Source organism: Aricia agestis, chromosome 2 (genome assembly GCF_905147365.1).
Source record: "Aricia agestis chromosome 2, ilAriAges1.1, whole genome shotgun sequence".
NCBI classification, from domain to species: domain Eukaryota; kingdom Metazoa; phylum Arthropoda; class Insecta; order Lepidoptera; family Lycaenidae; genus Aricia; species Aricia agestis.
In genome coordinates, this window is record NC_056407.1 from 13,807,562 (window position 1) to 13,828,571 (window position 21,010).

General features: G+C 38.1%; 1 protein-coding gene and 1 long non-coding RNA gene across 2 annotated transcripts in view; one reads left to right on the forward strand and one right to left on the reverse strand.

Moving 5' to 3' along the window:
- Positions 1-550: 550 nt before the first annotated feature.
- LOC121739948 lies at positions 551-20,405 on the reverse strand. Its single transcript, XR_006037509.1, has 3 exons — positions 20,344-20,405; positions 12,621-12,622; positions 551-564 (listed from the first exon to the last, which is right to left on the reverse strand). It is a non-coding gene; the product is annotated as an uncharacterized LOC121739948 (long non-coding RNA).
- LOC121739928 (nesprin-1) overlaps positions 4,730-21,010 on the forward strand; it is a 164,886-nt gene continuing 148,605 nt past the window's right edge. Inside the window, exon 1 of the mRNA XM_042132546.1 lies at positions 4,730-4,889. The gene's annotated coding sequence lies outside the window, so the exon portion shown is untranslated. The remainder of the gene's footprint in view (positions 4,890-21,010) is intronic.

The window sequence follows — 21,010 nt, forward strand, 5'->3', positions numbered from 1 at the left end:
TAAAACCACCAAATGAGACCGTCAAAATAAACAACTTTTTCTATGAGAACAATGCTGGGAACTCAAAAAAAATGCCGTCTTCTTACCCAAACGGATGCCCGGATGCCCGGCAATTTGTACGGGTATGACGACGGATTTTTTTGGGTTCCCAGCATTATTGTCATAGAACAAATTGGAGTGAAACCTAATACAACAAAACAAACATTTCGAAAATCGGATCACAAACGGCGGAGTAATCGTTCAACGATTACTCCGCCGTTTGTGAACCCATATAAGTAATATATCAAATATATAATATATCATACAAAAATAAAAAATAAAAAAAAATATCCATAGCCGAACATATCCTCCTCTTTTTTTTGGAAGTCGGTTAAAAAGTTGTTCATTTTGACGGGCTCATTTGATGGTTTTAAGGATAACGGTGTTCACCCAACAACCTGTGTATTTTTTAGGGTTCTGTACCCAAAGGGTAAAAACGGGACCCTATTACTGAGACTTCGATGTCTGTCCGTCTGTCTGTCTGTCTCCAGGCTCTAACTCAATAACCCATAAACTTATAATATACTGTCGTACAATAACCGCTATAGCTAGACTTCTGAAATTTTCACAGATTATGTATTTTATGTTGCGGCTATAACAACAAATACTAAAAACAAAATAAAATCAATATTTAAGGGGGGCTCCCATACAACAAACGTTATTTTTTTGGCCTTTTTTGCTCGTAATCAATAATGGCAACAGCTAGGTACTTGAAATTTACATAAAGGCCTTAATTTTATGTCTACTTTAATAAATAATTAATAATAATATTTAAATAAAATAAAAAATTAAGGGGGGCTCTCATACCAAACAAACAAATTTGGCCTATTTTTCCTCTATAACGGTACGGAACCCTTCGTGTGCGAGTCCGCCTCGCACTTGGCCGACAGAAACAGAAACAGAAATAGAAATCATTGTTTTGCTGAAATAAGGTACAATATGAAAATCCGAAGGTACCGAACAGAACTTTTGAATCCTTATAGATACCTACGGGTTTTTCGGCGGTTTTAGCGTTCTTTAAACAAGTGGAGGCATAAGCCAATACATCAATTTGATTGATCATGTTCATCATCATTGAAACGAATGAAAATTGAGTAGGTACCTACAGAATTCGTTGAGGTTTAGTCGAATTTTGAAAAGGGTACTTATGAAGAATAAGAATTATTTCATACTATTTAGATCATTTTAAGAATATTGTTTTTACCTTGGAAGTCAGTTTAATTTTTTTGTTAAACAATAATCGAGATTTGTTCTATTTTGAGTCCTTGTTTTACAAAGTTTAATCAAATACAAAGTCTGCGAATATTGCTTTAGTACAGTATGTTTTTCATTTAACATTTTGGTTCCCATACATTCTGGCCACAGCATCAGTAAACTAGGATTGACTGCGGCTGCGGTAAGCTCGGTAATCAACCACGAAAACCCTTTGATGACCTATCCATACTAATATTATAAATGCGAAAGTATCTCTGTCTGTCTGTCTGTCTGTCTTGCTTTCACGCCAAAACTACTGAACCGATTGCAATGAAATTTTGTACACAGTTATTCTAGAGTCTGAGAAAGGACATAGGCTACATTTTGATGTGGGAAAATATCTTATTTCCATGAAAATATCGATGAAAATGAATTCGCATTGCGCGTGGCCAGCGCTCATCCCGGGGGTTCTGGGTTCGAGTCCCGCAGGCGGAACAAAAAGTTTTCAATGTTCCTGGGTCTTGGATGTGTATTAAAATAAAATTTCAAAAATCTTAAACATATTTTATGTATAATATTATAAAAAATCCAGAAATATATCGACGCAATGAACATTTTAGTTCTAATACGATTCAACAGATGGCGTTTTATTTTTTACTTTATTGTACCATAGAACTAATCATACTTATTAGTTGTTAGTATGTTTTTGTTTATAGTTTTTAATACGTTAGAATATTATGTTTAATAATATAATCACTTGGTATAATAATAATCAATCTATCTTATCTTATAGAACTCCTACTGCATTTCTAATCCTTACTATCCATACTAATATTATAAATGCGAAAGTATCTCTGTCTGTCTGTCTGTCTGTCTGTCTGTCTTGCTTTCACGCCAAAACTACTGAACCGATTGCAATGAAATTTTGTACACAGTTATTCTAGAGTCTGAGAAAGGACATAGGCTACATTTTGATGTGGGAAAATATCTTATTTCCATGAAAATATCGATGAAAATGAATTCGCATTGCGCGTGGCCAGCGCTCATCCCGGGGGTCCTGGGTTCGAGTCCCGCAGGCGGAACAAAAAGTTTTCAATGTTCCTGGGTCTTGGATGTGTATTAAAATAAAATTTCAAAAATCTTAAACATATTTTATGTACTAGCTGTTGCCCGCGACTTCGTCCGCGTGGACTTCAGTTTATAGTACTTTATAGCGCGCGATGTCAACAAAATTGGTGTCAAAAGCTTTTATAAAAAAAACCTGGTACCCCTTAAATCAATACAGCTGTGCAGTGTGCACACAATAAGTATTTCATTTTTTTATATTAAACTTTATATTTTATACGAAGTCGCGGGCAACAGCTAGTAATCATAATAATTTCTTTGCGGAACAAGAAAGCAATTTAGCTTGTCCCTCGCCCCTCGGGCTTCCTTATAAGTTACTAGCTGTTGCCCGCGACTTCGTCCGCGTGGACTTTAGTTTATAGCGCGCGGTGTCAACAAAATTTGTGTCAAATTTAAAAACTTTTTAAAACCCTGGTAAGTGGTACCCCTCTTAGGGCCGCGTTACACCGGAATGGCAGCGCTGAAAGTGCTCGCCTCGCCGCTGCCATTCCGGTGTAGTGCGGCCCTTAATTAATCAAAATACCCAAAAACAGCTGTGCAGTGTGCACATAATCTATACTAATATTATAAATGCGAAAGTATCTTTGTCTGTCTGTCTGTCTGTCTGTCAGTCTCGCTTTCACGCCAAACGCCAAAAGTATCTCTGTCTGTCTGTCTGTCTGTCAGTCTCGCTTTCACGCCAAACGCCAAAACTACCGAACCGATGGTAATGAAATTTTGTATACAGATAGTCTAAAGCCTGAGAAAGGACATAGGCTACTTTTTTTTACTGGAAAAAAGGGTTGTAAGGGGGTGAAAATGCGTAAATTTGTTCAAATTAAGTTAGTTCCAACAATTCATAATAGATGGCGCCGTGCGTCTTCTACATCGCGCTGACGCTTGCTCAAAAGTCTTCCTATAAGACGTGGTATTATCTTACATTTAAGTTTCGATTTTTTTCGATTGTTATATCTATTCTACGGTATTAAATAAGTCAGTACTTTATCTGTGCAGTGACGTAACCTTAAATCTATCAATGATAAATAGTTTATGGGTAAAGTTGTGTAATCGGAGGGCTAAATAAGCTTTAAAATTTGGCATAAAATATAAAGTTTAATATAAAAAAATGAAATACTTATTGTATGCACACTGCACAGCTGTATTGATTTAAGGGGTACCAGGTTTTTTTTATTAAAGCTTTTGACACCAATTTTGTTGACATCGCGCGCTATAAAGTACTATAAACTGAAGTCCACGCGGACGAAGTCGCGGGCAACAGCTAGTACATAAAATATGTTTAAGATTTTTGAAATTTTATTTTAATACACATCCAAGACCCAGGAACATTGAAAACTTTTTGTTCCGCCTGCGGGACTCGAACCCAGGACCCCCGGGATGAGCGCTGGCCACGCGCAATGCGAATTCATTTTCATCGATATTTTCATGGAAATAAGATATTTTCCCACATCAAAATGTAGCCTATGTCCTTTCTCAGACTCTAGAATAACTGTGTACAAAATTTCATTGCAATCGGTTCAGTAGTTTTGGCGTGAAAGCAAGACAGACAGACAGACAGACAGACAGACAGAGATACTTTCGCATTTATAATATTAGTATGGATAAACATAATATTCTAACGTATTAAAAACTATAAACAAAAACATACTAACTAATAAGTATAATTAGTTCTATGTTACAATAAAGTAAAAAATAAAACGCCATCTGTTGCATCGTATTAGAACTAAAATGTTCATTGCGTCGATATATTTCTGGATTTTTTATAATATTATACATAAAATATGTTTAAGATTTTTGAAATTTTATTTTAATACACATCCAAGACCCAGGAACATTGAAAACTTTTTGTTCCGCCTGCGGGACTCGAACCCAGGACCCCCGGGATGAGCGCTGGCCACGCGCAATGCGAATTCATTTTCATCGATATTTTCATGGAAATAAGATATTTTCCCACATCAAAATGTAGCCTATGTCCTTTCTCAGACTCTAGAATAACTGTGTACAAAATTTCATTGCAATCGGTTCAGTAGTTTTGGCGTGAAAGCAAGACAGACAGACAGACAGACAGACAGACAGAGATACTTTCGCATTAATTTATAATATTAGTATGGATTGAAATAAAAAAAACTCGATTGAAGTAGAGCCAATGTTAGTGGGAAGGCAGCACCATAACAAAAATCTCCAACCATTAGACACCCGTGTAGCTGACCGAATGCAAAAAATCCTTTAAAATAAAAAAGCGGTAATTCCTTTAAATAATTTGCTGCGCGACCGCATCTCGCATTTGCTTTATACGATGTACTCACTTCTATATAAAACCGGGGCGAGAGCCAAGTTCTAAAATTAAAGATCGAAAGCGGCCGATCGCCGCCCGCCCGCCTCAGTCCACCGACGACTGCCGCCGACATTCCCAAAAACGCGCGGTACCGAAATTCAGTCGCAAACGGCGATAAAAGCGAACACCAAATTTGGGTTTAGTGAGTGTGACCGTGGAAGTGCGTAGTGCTCTGAGGATTGATTTGTCTGTGTAACCGGTGAGTACTGGCAACTGGACCAAGTAGCCGCTAAGTAGCACGTGCTCGAACGGAGTGTTAAGTTACAAAATGTCTGCATTTAACCTAATTTTATCCATCAAAACGAGAGACGTCTTGTTTTAAATTAGTCGCGTATTGCTTTCGTGCCCGGAAGCGGACCCGGTGTTTTCCTAACCTCAAAGTCATCGATATCTTTTTCATCTGTGGGTTTTTCCTGTATATATGCATACTATTTTTGTCAACTTAAACAGCTTTCCAACCCTTCTAATTATAAGATTTTTTACGATGGGTCCACATTTTTAAATATTATGGAGTCTAAGGGTCTGCTTCGACAGATCCTCCATACTTCATCGGTCAAGTTAAGTGGTGGATAGCATATTCGGCACTTATCAGGAAGTGGTGAAACAGGCCCTTAGTATATAAATCTAACGATTTCCTAAAATTAAAGTTTACATACCCAACAAATATTTTCCTACCATCAATGATCAAAGTATAAAACACATCTTCTCGTACAAGCATATTTTATAAATTTGTAGTGTGTAGTGCTTATTTTCTTGCTGCATTGCGTCACCAGACAAATTAAGTCTGCCGCAAAGTCTGGACGTCGGAGATCCTGGTATTGATTTTAGAACCTTGTCGTAGTAAACTGTTTCATACAATATATTATAGCCTCGTCGGTTGGCTGTGGCATAACTGATCTTTTTATACTTTGGTATCCTACCCTACTTTATGTACCTACTTAATTTTTTTCTCCTATCCTACTTTATGTAACTTTTTTTTCTATTGACATTTAAATAATCAGCCAAGTGCGAGTCAGACTCGCACACGAAGGGTTCCGTATGTACAATTATAGAGCAAAATTAGGCCAAATTTGTGTTTCTTGTATGGGAGCCCCCCTTAATTATTTATTTTATTTAAATGTTAAAGTACACATACTTATATTTAAGGCCTTTGTGAAAATTTCAAGTGACCTCTTATCATTATTGATTACGAGCAAAAAAGTCCAAAAAACCAGGTTTGTTGTATGGGAACCCCCCTTAAATATTAATATTATTTTGTTTTTAGTATTTGTTGTTAAAGTGGCAACAGATAATAGATATACACAATCTGTGAAAATTTCAGAAGCCTAGCTATAGCGGTTCTGGAGACATAGCCTGGCGACAGACTGACAGACAGACGGACAGACGGACAGACAACGAAGTCTTAGTAATAGGGTACGAAACGATAATAATCCTCCTCCTTCTATTTAATATCTTATATCTTTAAACGAGCAATTCTTATATATATATATATATATATATATATATATATATATATATATATATATATATATATATATATATATATATATATATATATATATATATATATATATATATAACTCTCTACAAGGAACACGTACAGACTTGTTACACCCTGTATATGGAATTGGAATCTCGGAATCGGCTCCAACGATTTTCATGAAATTTAGTATATAGGGGGTTTCGGGGGCGATAAATCGATCTAGCTAGGAATCATTTTTAGAAAATTTCATTTTCATCGGATACCGAGCAAAACTCGGTCACACAGCTAGTTCTATTAAAGAGGAGTTATATAACTAGCTGTGTGTGCTATTTATTTTGGGGCAGTGTAAAGGACTAAATCTCTAAATTATTTTGCAATACAAGGGGTCTTCACTCTTCCCTAACAACCGGATCCTGAAAAATTGTTATGTAATATCGGCTTTCAATGTACCTCAAGTTTAATACTCTCTCGACTAGTCTCTACTACACTCGGACTGCCGCACTCAGAGACGAAAATTAATTACTGAAAATAAAGATTTTGACATAAGCCTCATCCATAAAGTTAATATAGTATATACTACGAATAATAAAAACTAAGGAAAAGTAACTCCGTCAAAAATGTTTTTTGACGGAGTTACTTTTAAGTTAAGTTTTTTGGCTCCACAATACTTGTCAAAATACCTAAACCTTAACTTACACATTTCAATACATTTGCAATATTTAGGTGACCTTGAGCGGTACTAGACTGACGTTACATGACAGATCGAAAGGAACCAAATTTAAAACGGTAATAGTATGGGAGTTACGACTTACGATTATTCGTAGAGTATATATTAACTTTATGGCCTCATCATTATCTGTCGAACTTTTCATTTAATTGCAAGTAAGTCATTAATATTCGATCTGAGTGCGGCAGTTAAATGTCGAGGTTCTAATTAGTCAATAAACTTTAGAGTTTACAGTATTAATGTATAATAATAATAATAGCTCCCACACCGGTTTCGGTGACGGTGGCCGGTTTCATTGAAACCAGGCCAGCTACGCAGGAGTAATTTTATAGTGCCCAAGTATGTGCGCAGTACACAAGAGCACTCTCTATTCCTTTTACTCTCATAACCCAGTGGGACGGACGACCGACACGACTGGCGAGAGATCAGGCGCAGGACCGACTTTTTACATGCCCATCCGACGCATGGATCATCTTACTTGTCAGACAATCAGGTGATCAGCCTGCATTGTCCTAACCAAACTTGGAAATAACATGTTTCCAACGCGGGAATCGAACCCACGACCTCCGAGTCAAGAGCCGCGCTCTATACCACTAGACCACGGAGGCGTCAAATTAATGTATAGATTACTAGGATAGAGATGATGCAAGGTTTGTGTATGAAACTCGCACCTCTTTTTAACGCATATTGAATAAGCGTTACCGTGAAGGCGTGAAGTAAGCATTGAAATAGGTTTGTTTACGTAGTTTCGTTCAGGACGGGTACTGATGTAAGAAGACAAAGATTCACAATCATTTTGCTATTAAACATAAAAAAGTCGACCAAGTGCGAGTTGGACTCGCGTACGAACGGTTCCGAACCACAATAGAGCAAAAATAGGCTGAAAATTGTGTTTTTTGTATGGGAGCCCCCTTAATAATTTCATTTATGTAAATTTTATTATAAATTATTAAAGTGCAAATAAAAGTTTGTATTTCGTGAATTTGTAGTTTTAGCGGCAACAGATATACACAATCTGTGAAAATTTCAGGAGTCTAGCTATAGCGGTTCTTGAGTAATTACAGCCTGGAGACACACAAGACGGACAGACATTGAAGTGTGGCTTTACCAAAAACGTCAATCTACAATATTATGTTTAGACAGATAGCGAACCTTCTTAATTTGGTCAAGTTAACTAATTGAGATAACCCGATTGAATAATGTAGTTCCGCCATCAATTTCTCTGATGATGCATTTTTTTATTATGTAAAGGATTTAAATTTAATTATCTAGAAATCGTATAAAGAAAGTGTGTCGCGTATTCTATATAGATGTTCTCGTTAGGATAAATAGATTTTTTCATCGGGTGTAAGTTAAATGCTTTCCATTTGTTTAACCATCAACTATCCGTCAGCTATAGTAAATGCTAACGATTAGTTTGCTGATCGCTACTTTCAATCTTTACGAAAAAAACACATAATTTTTTATTGTAGCCAAATATTTCACATTCTGTGAAGTTATTGGTTAGGTCTCTAGGATTTGAGAAAGCGTCTGCTTCCGACAATCTAGTTTTGTTTCACTAATGGTTTGAATAAAGAGTTTTTTATCTGGGGGCACGGCAGTGCCCCCTCCAAGTCGAGCAAAAAAGCGGCACGGCCGTACTATCCTTTTCTCGAACCAATTCAGGCTCTTTTTGACCCCCTATAACTTCATTGTGGATAAACCAACAAGCCTGAATTTTCAGTTGCTAAGCAAGCATTGTATAAACACGGTATATTTAAAATTTTATTCAATTTGCACCAGTAGTTTAAGAACCGTAACTTGTTAAAGTTTCTTAATTTTGTCACTTGACCGATCACCAAAAGTCTAAGGCACTTCTAGCAGACATAGAACCTTCAAATTTAGAATATAATTAGTGTTTAGTGTCTAAAACAAGGGAAAATTCAAATATTTCAAAATTTCTGTCCAGTTTTCTAGATACACTAACTTCGTAAATAACTTTGTAATCCCATATAAATGTATAGGATTACAAAGTTACGTTTGCGGTTTATGAATTTGTACCCGTACCATCAATATCTCCAGTTTATCGTCGGTAGAGAGATATCTAGCTAGTGTTTAGGGTCTTAATTAAGGGAAAACCTAATAAACATTTCATAATTACTGTCAAGTTTTCTTCTTCTTTCTCTAACTTCGTGAATAACTTGTAATCCCATATAGGTACATGTATAAGATTACAAAGTTACATTAATTGCAATTTATGAAAGGTACCAAAAAGGAGAAAAGTAGGACTCTACAAAATTTATGAAAGGTACCAAAAAGGAGAAAAGTAGGACTCTACAAAAAGAAGTGAGATCCCATCAAAAACATCCTGTAAAAAAACCAAGTCTCGCAACTCAGTTTTTATACCATATGGACATATTATGGACATATGGACATCGCATGAAAACACAATGTATCTTACAATTTAAATACATAATTATTATATTATTAGATTGTTTAATCTATTGCCCTCCATGCGAAGTCCAAGTCGATCTATTTATTTATCTAGGTAGGGACTGAATAAATTAATTAACCGACTTGGTATTGCATGGATCTCATAAATTTTTACGGTATAAAAACTGAGTTGCGAGACTTGGTTTTTTTACAGGATGTTTTTGATGGGATTTATTTAACAAGAGCCGTAGCTATCCGCAGTCCCAAAAAACTGCATAAAAATCCGTTGCGTCGCGTAGTAAAAATGACTGACACCGGAATCGGGAAACGTCTTCGTTTTTATCCGACTTCCAAAAAGGAGGAGGTTATACGTTCGGCTGTGGTTTTTAGGGTTCCGTAGCCAAATGGCAAAAAACGGAACCCTTATAGATTCGTCATGTCTGTCTGTCTGTCCGTCCGTATGTCACAGCCACTTTTCTTCGAAACTATAAGAGCTATACTATTGAAACTTGGTAAGTAGATGTAGTCTGTGAACCGCATTAAGATTTTGATACAAAAATGGAAAAATTATTAAAAATTTTAGGGGTCTCTATAGGTACAACTGAAACAAAAAAATTTTTTTTTTCATCTAACCTATGCGTGTGGGGTATCTATGAATAGGTCTTCAAAAATCATATCGAAGTTTCAAATATATTTTTTTTCTAACATGAATAGTTTGTGAGAGAGACTCTTCCAAAGTGGAAAAATTTGTGTCCCCCCCCCCCTCTAACTTCTAAAGTAGGCATGATAAATCAAAAAAAAATATATGATGTACATTATTATAAAAACTACCAACGAAAATTGGTTTGAACGAGATCTAGCAAGTAGATTTTTGTATACGTCATAAATGGTAAACCTTAAATAAACTTTCATTAAATCAACTGAAATATAAAAATAATTCAAAAACCTTTTAATTTCATAAAAATGACCCTTAATGCTGCTGCAGAACCCTTCATGGGCGAGTCCAACTCGCACTTGGCCGGTTTTTATTTTATGTATGTTCAACGATTTCTCCGCATTTTGCGAACCGATTTTCATTTTTTTTCTTTTGTTGTCGTTCCGAGTTGGTACCATGTTCACAAAAGTGGTGGTTTGATGATGGGAACCATGAGGAATCGAGGGGAAACCTTGAAATTCAAATGGGAACATATGGTTATTTTGGTTTAACGTGATATATTTTGATCATAATATGCTACCAAAAGTAAGATTTTGCACCATGATTGTATACCACGGTTCCGAAAGTGCTGAACAGAAGCATAGAGAACTCCTGATTCCTTATAGATACATGTTTTTCGAGTTTCGGCGTTGTTTAAAGAACCACCAGCATTTAAAGCTACTATGCTGATTAGTGATTACATTAATCATCATTATTATCACATGCTAAAAATAATAACAAACTAATAAAAATTAATTTTCTATTATTTTTAGCAATATTCTGCGAAATAAACCTCAACCTTAAAGTAAATGAGTGAGTGTACCACTGCCTATGCGTACACTCGCATGCAAGAACCTGCAAACACCACTACCACCACACAAGCAATAATGTTGGCAAATCCGTGCAAGGCCCCTAATCATCATGCAGGTTGAAAACCTCGACGCGCGTTTCGCCACAACAACGGAGCATCCTCAGGATGTGGACTCTACCAACAACGTCCGTCAAACTTGACTTAAAAGGCTGATACCGCCCTGAAATTAGCATGTCGATGTCTGTCGGTATTGTGCTTTAAGTTGCACCAGACTTTATAGAGGTTGAACTTAAACGAAATTGCCAGGTAGCCCCTTAAAAATAATAATATTCTATGTAGTGATGGTACTTGTCTTTCTTCGTATCTCAAAACTTTTAAATAGTAAATACCCATATACTTACTTTTTAATTTTTTCTCGGAAACTCTACATTTTAAAATACCGTGAAATTGTCAGAAGTACGTATTGTGCATCCTCAATACTCCCGGCCTTGATCTGCCCACGTCTCGTTTGGGATGCCCCACTTTGTGCCCCACTTTCGTATATTATGTTAACTCGCGTTAATAACCATTTCGATCTAATGCAACGTGCCAACACGACGACCTAAAAAATGAAAGGTTAATTTTTTCACACTTAAGACATTCGGTTCTACGAAAGCTTAGAAACAGTTTTAACTTTCGGAGAAACAATTGTCACTGGAGGTAGTTTCAAAATTAATGTAGGTATACTATAATATATTCTTCGGACTAGAGTCTAGACTCTCTAAAAACATAGAATATCGTTGGTATTGTCTTGTCTAAATTAATCTATACTAATATTATAAAGAGGTAAACTTTGTTTGTTTGTTTGTTTGTTTAATTGTAATGAATAGGCTCAAAAACTACTGGACCGATTTTAAAAATTCTTTCACCATTCGAAAGCTACATTCTTTACGAGTAACATAGGCTACTTTTTATTTTGGAAAATATAGGGTTCCGTAAGATATTTTAGTTTTTCGGAAACAACCAGAAAATTTACTTATTTTGCGTACGCTGCCTAAACTATAAAAGATAGAACCATACAATGTTCTAAGTAAATGTAGATCTTACAAATATCTACAAAAATGTCCGCAACACACTATACCTATCTATGTCAAGTGAGGCACAACAACCATTGTTTTGTTTAAAAATCCTTGATTTTTTTGGACTACATTTAAACGCATTTATTTTACTCATGCTAATAATCCTTATCAAAATAAATTATTTCATCACTAAGTACATTTTATGTAGATAATATTTGGTCTTTGAATTTTTTTTTTAATGAAATAAGGGGTAAACGAGCAAACGGGTCACCTGATGGAAAGCAACTTCCATCGCCCATGGACACTCGCAGCATCAGAAGAGCTGCAGGTGCGTTGCCAGCCTTTTAAGAGGGAATAGGGTAATAGGGGAGGGTAGGGAAGAGAATAGGGTAGGGGATTGGGCCTCCGGTAAACTCACTTACTCGGCGAAACACAGCGCAAGCGCTGTTTCACGCCGGTTTTCTGTGAGAACGTGGTATTTCTCCGGTCGAGCCGGCCCATTCGTGCCGAAGCATGGCTCTCCCACGTATAAAATTGAATGATTAAAATTGGACGTTTGGTTTAGAAGTTATGGCGAAATTAAAATATTACGATGCGTGCCGCGTGCGGGAGGAAGATAATCTGTGCAGATGACTGCGTCGTCGATGTTAGTGTACGTTGCAGTCTGTGAATTGACCTGACAATCATTTTAAAGACCGAGTCTTTCCTGGGTATGCTTTTTGCAGCGGGCGGAGCTACGGGCGACCGCTATAATGAATATAAGTCAAAACTTCTGAATCGATTTTAATCATTTTTTCAGTGGCTATATATATTTTGTACCCGTGCGAAGCCGGGGCGGATCGCTAGTACATACTACATAATAGAAGTATAGACTGGATTCTACAGCTTAAAAGTCTTATTATTTTACTTTAATAGAGTAGCTTATCAATCCAATTAACTAAAATTTTACATAAACTTAACATAATCGTGTAATACTTAACTCGCGTCGCTTTCGTTACAATTGAGTGAAGGAAATTATGTGGATAGCTCAAGGGTCCATATGAAAGTTTTAGGAAAATGAAACAAAACAACTACTGTTTTACTAGAAAATCGGTCACTAAAAATAAACGTTACTGTTTTCATGCCCTTGGCAGACGTAAAGGTTAGATCACACTCGCGCTTGGCACTGAAATTCTGACACGCATCGCCAGAAGATCGCGAAGCTACGCGCTTTTCAAACACACGATTTCCGGACATCATTTTCGTTAGAAAATTTGTGAAGAAAAGTATTATTTTCAGCGTGCGTTAACTTTAACGTTAAAACAAATTGTTGTGATATTTAGTGATAAATAAAACGTGATATTTAGTGGTAATTGTGTCTCTCGTGTGTGTTATGTAGTGAGATTTAAAATTCCGATTTAACATAGTTTTCATTTTGAAAGTTGCATCGAGCAGTAAATACGGAATCGGTAAGATATTTTTAACAGTATGTAAATTTTCTCGTAGCCTATATTGCACAGCAAAGTTATATTATACATTGCTGTGCAATATAGGTTTAGAAAAAATATACGTGTTTAAATTACTTATTAGTTATTACTTGTTCTAACCTCTATGTGCTATGTGCTGCCGACGCGACGGCCGTAGCCAAAGCTCTACATAAAAGCTCTATATGATTACATATACTTAAAAGTAGGCACTTATTGCTTAAAAGCTTTTAAATATGAATCTTGATATTATATAGAGTAAGAAGAAAGTATTGAGCTCGTAATTAATAATTATTGTAAATAAGTTATAATAATGTTACGTGCTAGGGTTCGAAGGATTTGGAGAGAAATACCTGCTGACTCTCTTGAAGACTTTATTCACTAAGTCTAGGTCACACAAGCACACACTAGGTCACAACACTTAGCACTAAGTCCAAACACTAATCACTAGGTCCAATCACTAAGCACTATCACTGTCCTAGGTCGTAGCCAAGTCGAAGGTTTCACTGGTTCACTCACTATTGATCACTTGTCTTCACTCCGAAATCGCCTTGACGATCGTTCGAACTGAACTGAATTCCGGGCCGTCTACCTGCGGCTTTTTATATGGCGAGACGAATTCCAGAAAGTTCCCGATTCACATAAGCAAGTAAACAAGTGGAACATTCTAGGAGGCTCGAGCATGTACCACCTAGCGCCATCTAGTTTCGAGTAAGGGATTTATGTGTAGTGTGTCCCCTGATCAGTTTCGCTGGTTTGCCGCTAGATGGCACTTCATGTCCGTATACCGTGTACCGTAACACTACTCCCCTCTTAGAGATGCTCGTCCCGAGCATCATTGTTACTGCCATGGTAACGCGCCAGACGATCTATGTGCACCACTTTGAATGTCCCTCTTGGTGGCTTTTGAATCCTATAAGTCACATCATTCAATCGGGTAACCACTTTGTATGGGCCGTCCCACTTGATCTGCAACTTTGGAGATTTCCCTTTTCGGCGAGTTGGGTTATGCAGCCACACCAGTGACCCTTCTTCGAAGCCGCTCGTGTTCGATTTCCGGTCGTATCTGGTCTTCATGTTCTCACTTGACTGTAACCCATTTTCCCGAACCATGGCGTACATATAGCGCATCTTTTCCCTTAAATCGCAGACATAGTCTTGTATGGTCTTCGGTTCCTCCGGTGACCCTCCTGTCAAGAGGTCTACTGGTACTCGCAGTTCTCTACCGTAATTGACATACGCCGGGGTAGCTTTTATGCTCTCATGCTCGGCGGTACGGTACGACAGAAGGAAGAGCGGTATATACTTGTCCCAATCCTTTTGTGTGTCATCTACCAATTTCGCCAAATGCCTCTCAAGGGTCTGGTTAAATCTCTCAACCATTCCATCAGACTGTGGATGGTACGCGGTGGTTCTCGTTTTATGCATTCCCAAAATTCTGCACACTTCCTGGAAGACCTGCGATTCGAAATTCCTGCCCTGATCGGAATGGATTTCTAGAGGCACACCAAAGCGAGATACCACTTCTTCGACTAGCTTAGAGGCAACTGTTGTAGCTTCCTGGTTTGGTATGGCGAATACTTCGGGCCATTTGGTGAAGTAATCCATGACAACCATAAAATACTTGTTTCCCGATTCCGTTACAGGAAATGGCCCAGCTACGTCAACTGCAATTCGTTCCCACGGTGCGCCAACGTTATACAAGCGCAGGTTCCCACGGCTTCTTGTCTGTGGTCCCTTCAATGCAGCGCAAGTAGTGCATTTGCGGCACCAATCCTGCACATCATCTCGACAATGCAACCAGTAGAATCGTTCTCGTACTTTTGTTAACGTCCTCTTGACACCTAGATGACCTCCTGATACGCCATCATACATTTCCCGGAGAACATCCGGTACTCTCGTTCTTGGGACAACTATCTGAAGATGGAACTCTCTGCCGTTCGTCTTCTCCCATTTCCGGTAAAGTATTCCATTTTGGAGTATCAGACTGTCCCATTGCGCCCAGTACGCCTTGGTGACAGCGCCAGTGGGTGCAACCTCACTCCAGGTTGGTTTTACGTGACCCCGTTTCTTCCATGTGATGATGTGCCGAAGGTCCTCATCTCTCTCTTGAGCCTCCCTCATAGCATCGTTCTCCCATGGACCCAAAGGACTTGTTTTCGTTAACTTTAATGTTACTTCATTAGATTCCTGCTTAACACAATGTTTGCAGTCTTCTGAACGTCACGTAGTTGGGCACGGAACACGTGCTCCAGGTGTTTCTCCCCGTATCTGGATTCAAGTGCCTCCATCAGGTCTTGGAACCCATTTCCTGTATGTGCTTCCAGGACCGACAAGGCTTGCCCTCTGAGCGCGACAGTGAGAGCGGTCAGGCATTGTTCGTCAGTCCATCCGTTGGCAGAAGCAACCGTCTGGAATTGCTGACGATAAGCGTTCCAAGAAGTAGTACCGTCGTATGGCGGTACTTTTACTCTTGGTCCCTGCACCACTATAGTGGTTCCACTAGATACCGCAGCTCCCGTAGTTTCAAGGCGCACTACTTTCTTCTGTAGTTCGGTGATGTTGGTTTTCACATTTTCCATATCCAATCCTAACCCGGTAACCCGTTCGTCCATTACGTCGACATCTTTACGAAGCTTAGTCACCCTGTCACTGACATCCTTTATGGCCAGAAGCGCTTTCTCTTGGAGGTCCTTGTGTTGCTCTTGAGACTCCTGCAAAGCGCCGAGCTTGCGGTCTTGTGACTCCGTCATTGCCCTTTGAGAATCTTGCAAAGCGCCGAGTTTGCGGTCTTGGGCAACTTGCAAAGCCTGAATTAACTCAATTATGCTTTCCAATTGAGGAGCCATTTGAGGGGCCGTGAAACAACGGGCGTGGCAAGATGGATGGAGCTGGTCGACGGGGCTTGAGCAGGTGGGGCCCAGTGGGCGGGGCCAGTGGGCGTGGCCTGAGTGGGCGTGGCCTGGTAGGCGGAGCCAGTGGGCGTGGTCATGTCCAAAGTGGGCGGGGCCTGAGGGGCGTGGTCAGTGGGCGGGTCCCGGTGGGCGGAGCCTGTGGGCGTGGCTTCACCCGAAGTGGGTGGAGCCTGGGGGGCGTGGTCAGTGGGCGGAGCCTGGTGGGCGGGGCTAGCGGGTGGGGCCTGCCCCGCAGTGGGCGGAGCTTGGTCCCCAGTGGGTGTGGCCTCCGCAACTCCTCTCTCGGAGTCAATGGCAGCAGCTCGCTGTGCTCTTGTCCTGACACTCCCCTTGAAGTCCTCTCTCGGAGTCAATGGCATCTCCAAATCGCACTTCTGACACCAGTTGTTACGTGCTAGGTTTCGAAGGATTTGGAGAGAAAGACCTGCTGACTCTCTTGAAGACTTTATTCACTAAGTCTAGGTCACACAAGCACACACTAGGTCACAACACTTAGCACTAAGTCAAAACACTAATCACTAGGTCCAATCACTAAGCACTATCACTGTCCTAGGTCGTAGCCAAGTCGAAGGTTTCACTAGTTCACTCACTATTGATCACTTGTCTTCACTCCGAAATCACCTTGACGATCGTTCGAACTGAACTGAATTCCGGGCCGTCTACCTGCGGCTTTTTATATGGCGAGACGAATTCCAGAAAGTTCCCGATTCACATAAGCAAGTAAACAAGTGGAACATTCTAGGAGGCTCGAGCATGTACCACCTAGCACCATCTAGTTTCGAGTAGGGGATTTATGTGTAGTGTGTCCACTGATCAGTTGCGCTGGTTTGCCGCTAGATGGCACTTCATGTCCGTATACCGTGTACCGTAACAATAACATTGTATTTTTTTTTAATTATCAGATTTTAATTTATAGTGGTCGTTCTTTGCATTATATTTGGCAACTTTTTTAGAATCTCTAGGGGGGGCAGCTGCCCCTCTTTGCCCCCCCTTGGCGACGCCTTTGGGGTTCGAGCCGGGCATTTGCCCAGAGCGGCAAAAATGAGGGGCGGCGAAATTGACTTATTCCTATCTTCCAACCTAGCCATCCACCACTTAAGTTTGAGAATTTTACCAGCTAACCTACCTTAAGTTTGCTAGTGGAAATATTTGAGTATTTTACTTAAATGTTCCCCCAACAAATATGTTTTCTGTAGGTATATGTAAAGGGCGGCGAGAATGATCTTTGCCTGGAGCGGCTAAATGGCTAGATCGGGTCCTGATGATATCGATAAACTATAGTTCAAGTAATGTGCATCCCTGAACACACGTAAAAAGCTATGCAATTTTTGTAGCCAAATTATTTCTTGATATGACATTTTTAGTACTAACTAGAGATCGCCAAATGGTCGAAATTCGACCTTACTTGCAACGACATTAGGACTACTACCTATATTTTGTAATAGATATTGACTTCATCATAGTCTTTTTCAATTCTTGTCTCTGGGACTCAGCTGATCTCAAACTGGCCGTTTACGGGCGTTCCCAATATTTGATCTATCTCTGGTTTTGCCCTACTAGAGATAGGAATAGCTCACAATTGACATAAAATATATTATGTCTCTAATGTCTAATGTGAGCTATTCCTATCTCTAGTAGGGCAAAACCAGAGATAGATAGTAGGGCAAATATTGGGAACGGCCGCAAGCATTGTCTAATAGTATCTATAATTAAATAAAAAAAACAATAATCCAGTTAATTAATGGAATCAGGCGTTACTTTGCAGAAATCCATAGCTTAAAATTTAATTTGTTATTATTTTTAGCAATATTCCGCGAAATAAACTAAATTAAGTAAATTAATGAGTGAGTGTACGCATAGGCAAGCGTACACTCACTCATTTACTTAAAGGTGGAAGTTTATTTCGCGGAATATTGCTAAAAATAATAACAAATTAAATTTTAAACAATAATCCATTTTTAATTTGTCAACTTGTTGTCAACAGACTTCAACCACAAATAAAAGAGTATAATTCGTATGTATAGGCTTGTCACTCAAAAATCTGTCATTTTTCCTAGTAGTAGTGTCGTAGTGTGTATAACTTTTTATTTGTTAAAAATATATATGATAAAAGCATCATTTTAAAATAATATTAGCTCGATGCACTCCTTCACAATATAAACTATAACTATGTGAAATATCATGCACCTACGTGTAAAAAGGGTTACAAAGTTTTTCTCTCACGTATTAATATATAGATGCCTTAAATAGCATCTTTTTAGCTTACAAAAATGCTAAACTTACGTATTTAATGTCAAATCCACGTGTTTAAGGCATTATTTGGCCGTTCTTATGGTTTATTATTTAGCGGAACCACAAAACTCAACAATATCTAGCATAAAATATTCACTAAAAACCTTTAAAAACACTTTTATTTCATGAAATATGCAGACCGACTCCTTTGTTATGTCCGAGTAAGTCGGTCCCAACTTGACATGCTTTCACGCTTTTGACGCTTATACACCGATATAAGGCTCTCTCCTATATGTATAATAGTCTATCTATCTCAAATAGACTGGTATATATTTTTTGTAAAACAGAGTTCCGTTTCCGCTACCTGTTGTTTATGTTTTCGAATACGACACACTTAAACATTTGGAAAAATAATGTTGGTATCAAAACCTAATTTAATGCGACTATGCCATCGGTAAAGACCTAAAAACCAACTCAAAATTTGAAAAAAACTACGAACGTGTTCTATCTTTGTACTTAATTTTTTACTGTAAAATAACAAACATGAGCGTGTACACTCGAAATCGTTACAAGATTAGTTAAATGTTTTATGAATAGATGAAACACATTTCACCATATTTCATAAGTCTATTCCCTGAGCCTCTTACGCCCACGGACGTGCGTAAACACTAACACAGATATATATGCGATATATATCTGTGTTAACTGATGTTACATTATAGCTGGAGAAAACCGAGACATTGATTTATCCGACAAAGTTTACAGTAAAACTGTATTTTATGAGTTAAAGATACTATTTCTAATGTAATCTTATATTGACCACACAAAAATAGGACTTAATAAAGTATGTAGAGCATTTAATTCATCCGTTTATTCTTCGTTCAAGATATTTAAATACAGACTAGCTGTTGCCCGCGACATTATACCTACAGTTACAAATATGCTGACTATGAGGTACTTATAGTAACTAAAAGTACCTAACAATCAAGAGTCGATATTTTGTATCTTGAATTTTGGTACCACATAATAACTGCTATTATGTAAAACCAAAATTCAAGATATAAAGTCTCTTGATTGAACAAACGACTTTAAAATGATCTGTAATCTTCATGAATTCAGAGTTGATAATGATGCACGAAACCGAACTTCATTCGGGGTTCATATCTTCGTTTTACATCCAAAAGATGTATGAAAGCCAAGCGGACCTGGACGCGAGTGAACCTAATTTATTACATCGAGTAGTCTATGACGAAGTCAATCATTAAAGCTGAAATCTTTTGTTGGCAAGTGTACTCAGAGATCTGGAGAGTAACGGATCATGTGCACTCCAATCGTTCAGATGTTTTTTCGTCTAAATCCGTCGATTGTATCACTCCCGAGTCCCGTCATGCATCGACTGTTATAAAATATATTATATTGACTATGATATTATGGTTACATTTAAAATAGTTTTCAGTGGTTTGAGTGAGCGATGTTTCCTATTCTTTTTGGTATACCTACTTTCTTTGTTATTGTCGTCTTTATTGTTGTCACGGGTGACCTCTTAATATAACTACTGTGTTCGCAGCATGGACATATAAAAAGTTTTTTTATACGTCCAAGGTTCGAAGATTATTATTATTTATCTTCTTAATTTCTAATTACGGCCGTTCCCAATATTTGATCTATCTCTGGTTTTGCCCTACTAGAGATAGGAATAGCTCACATTAGACATTAGAGACATAATATATTTTATGTCAATTGTGAGCTATTCCTATCTCTAGTAGGGCAAAACCAGAGATAGATCAAATATTGGGAACGGCCGTTAGAGGTCTAGCAGTATAGATTCAGATCACTTATTCACTAGGTTACCAATTACTAACGTGACCATTAATTTTTTGTCAGAGCGGGACATCTACGGAATACACCAATATTAGTTAATTTTATTTTCATTTTATAATTTATCAAAATACAATTGAGTATTTTGTGAATTTTTCAAGTGCTTTTCTGTTATATCTACCATTATTGATATCGAGCAAAATATGGCAGAATAATCACCTTTGTTATTATGCCTGAATAATCAATGCCTGGAAGTAACGCACTCCCATACGGAGTGCGTTACTTCCAGGCATTGCCGGGATTTTTCAAACATAATAAAAATACTTTTAAATTGTCGTTATGTCTGACAGTTTGCAAAAGCGGGAGAATTTCGGCACGCGGCGGGGGACACCGGGACAGACTGCCTGAAAGCGGGACTGTCCCGTCCAAAGCGGGACATATGGTTACGTTACCAAGAATTACCTACATTTATACCTTTAAGTATCAGTATACCTACGTACAATTTAAACTTATTAGTTTAAATTGTACGTAGGTATACTGATACTTAAAGGATATGTTATTACATACCTTTTAATATTTTTCTTAGTTGGTCCTTGAGAATTGAGATATCTGCAAATGACCATTCATCGAGACCGTAGAATCAAAATATTACCTAGACAAATATGATTTATGAGATTTTTATACTTAAATCTTCGTAAAACAAAAAC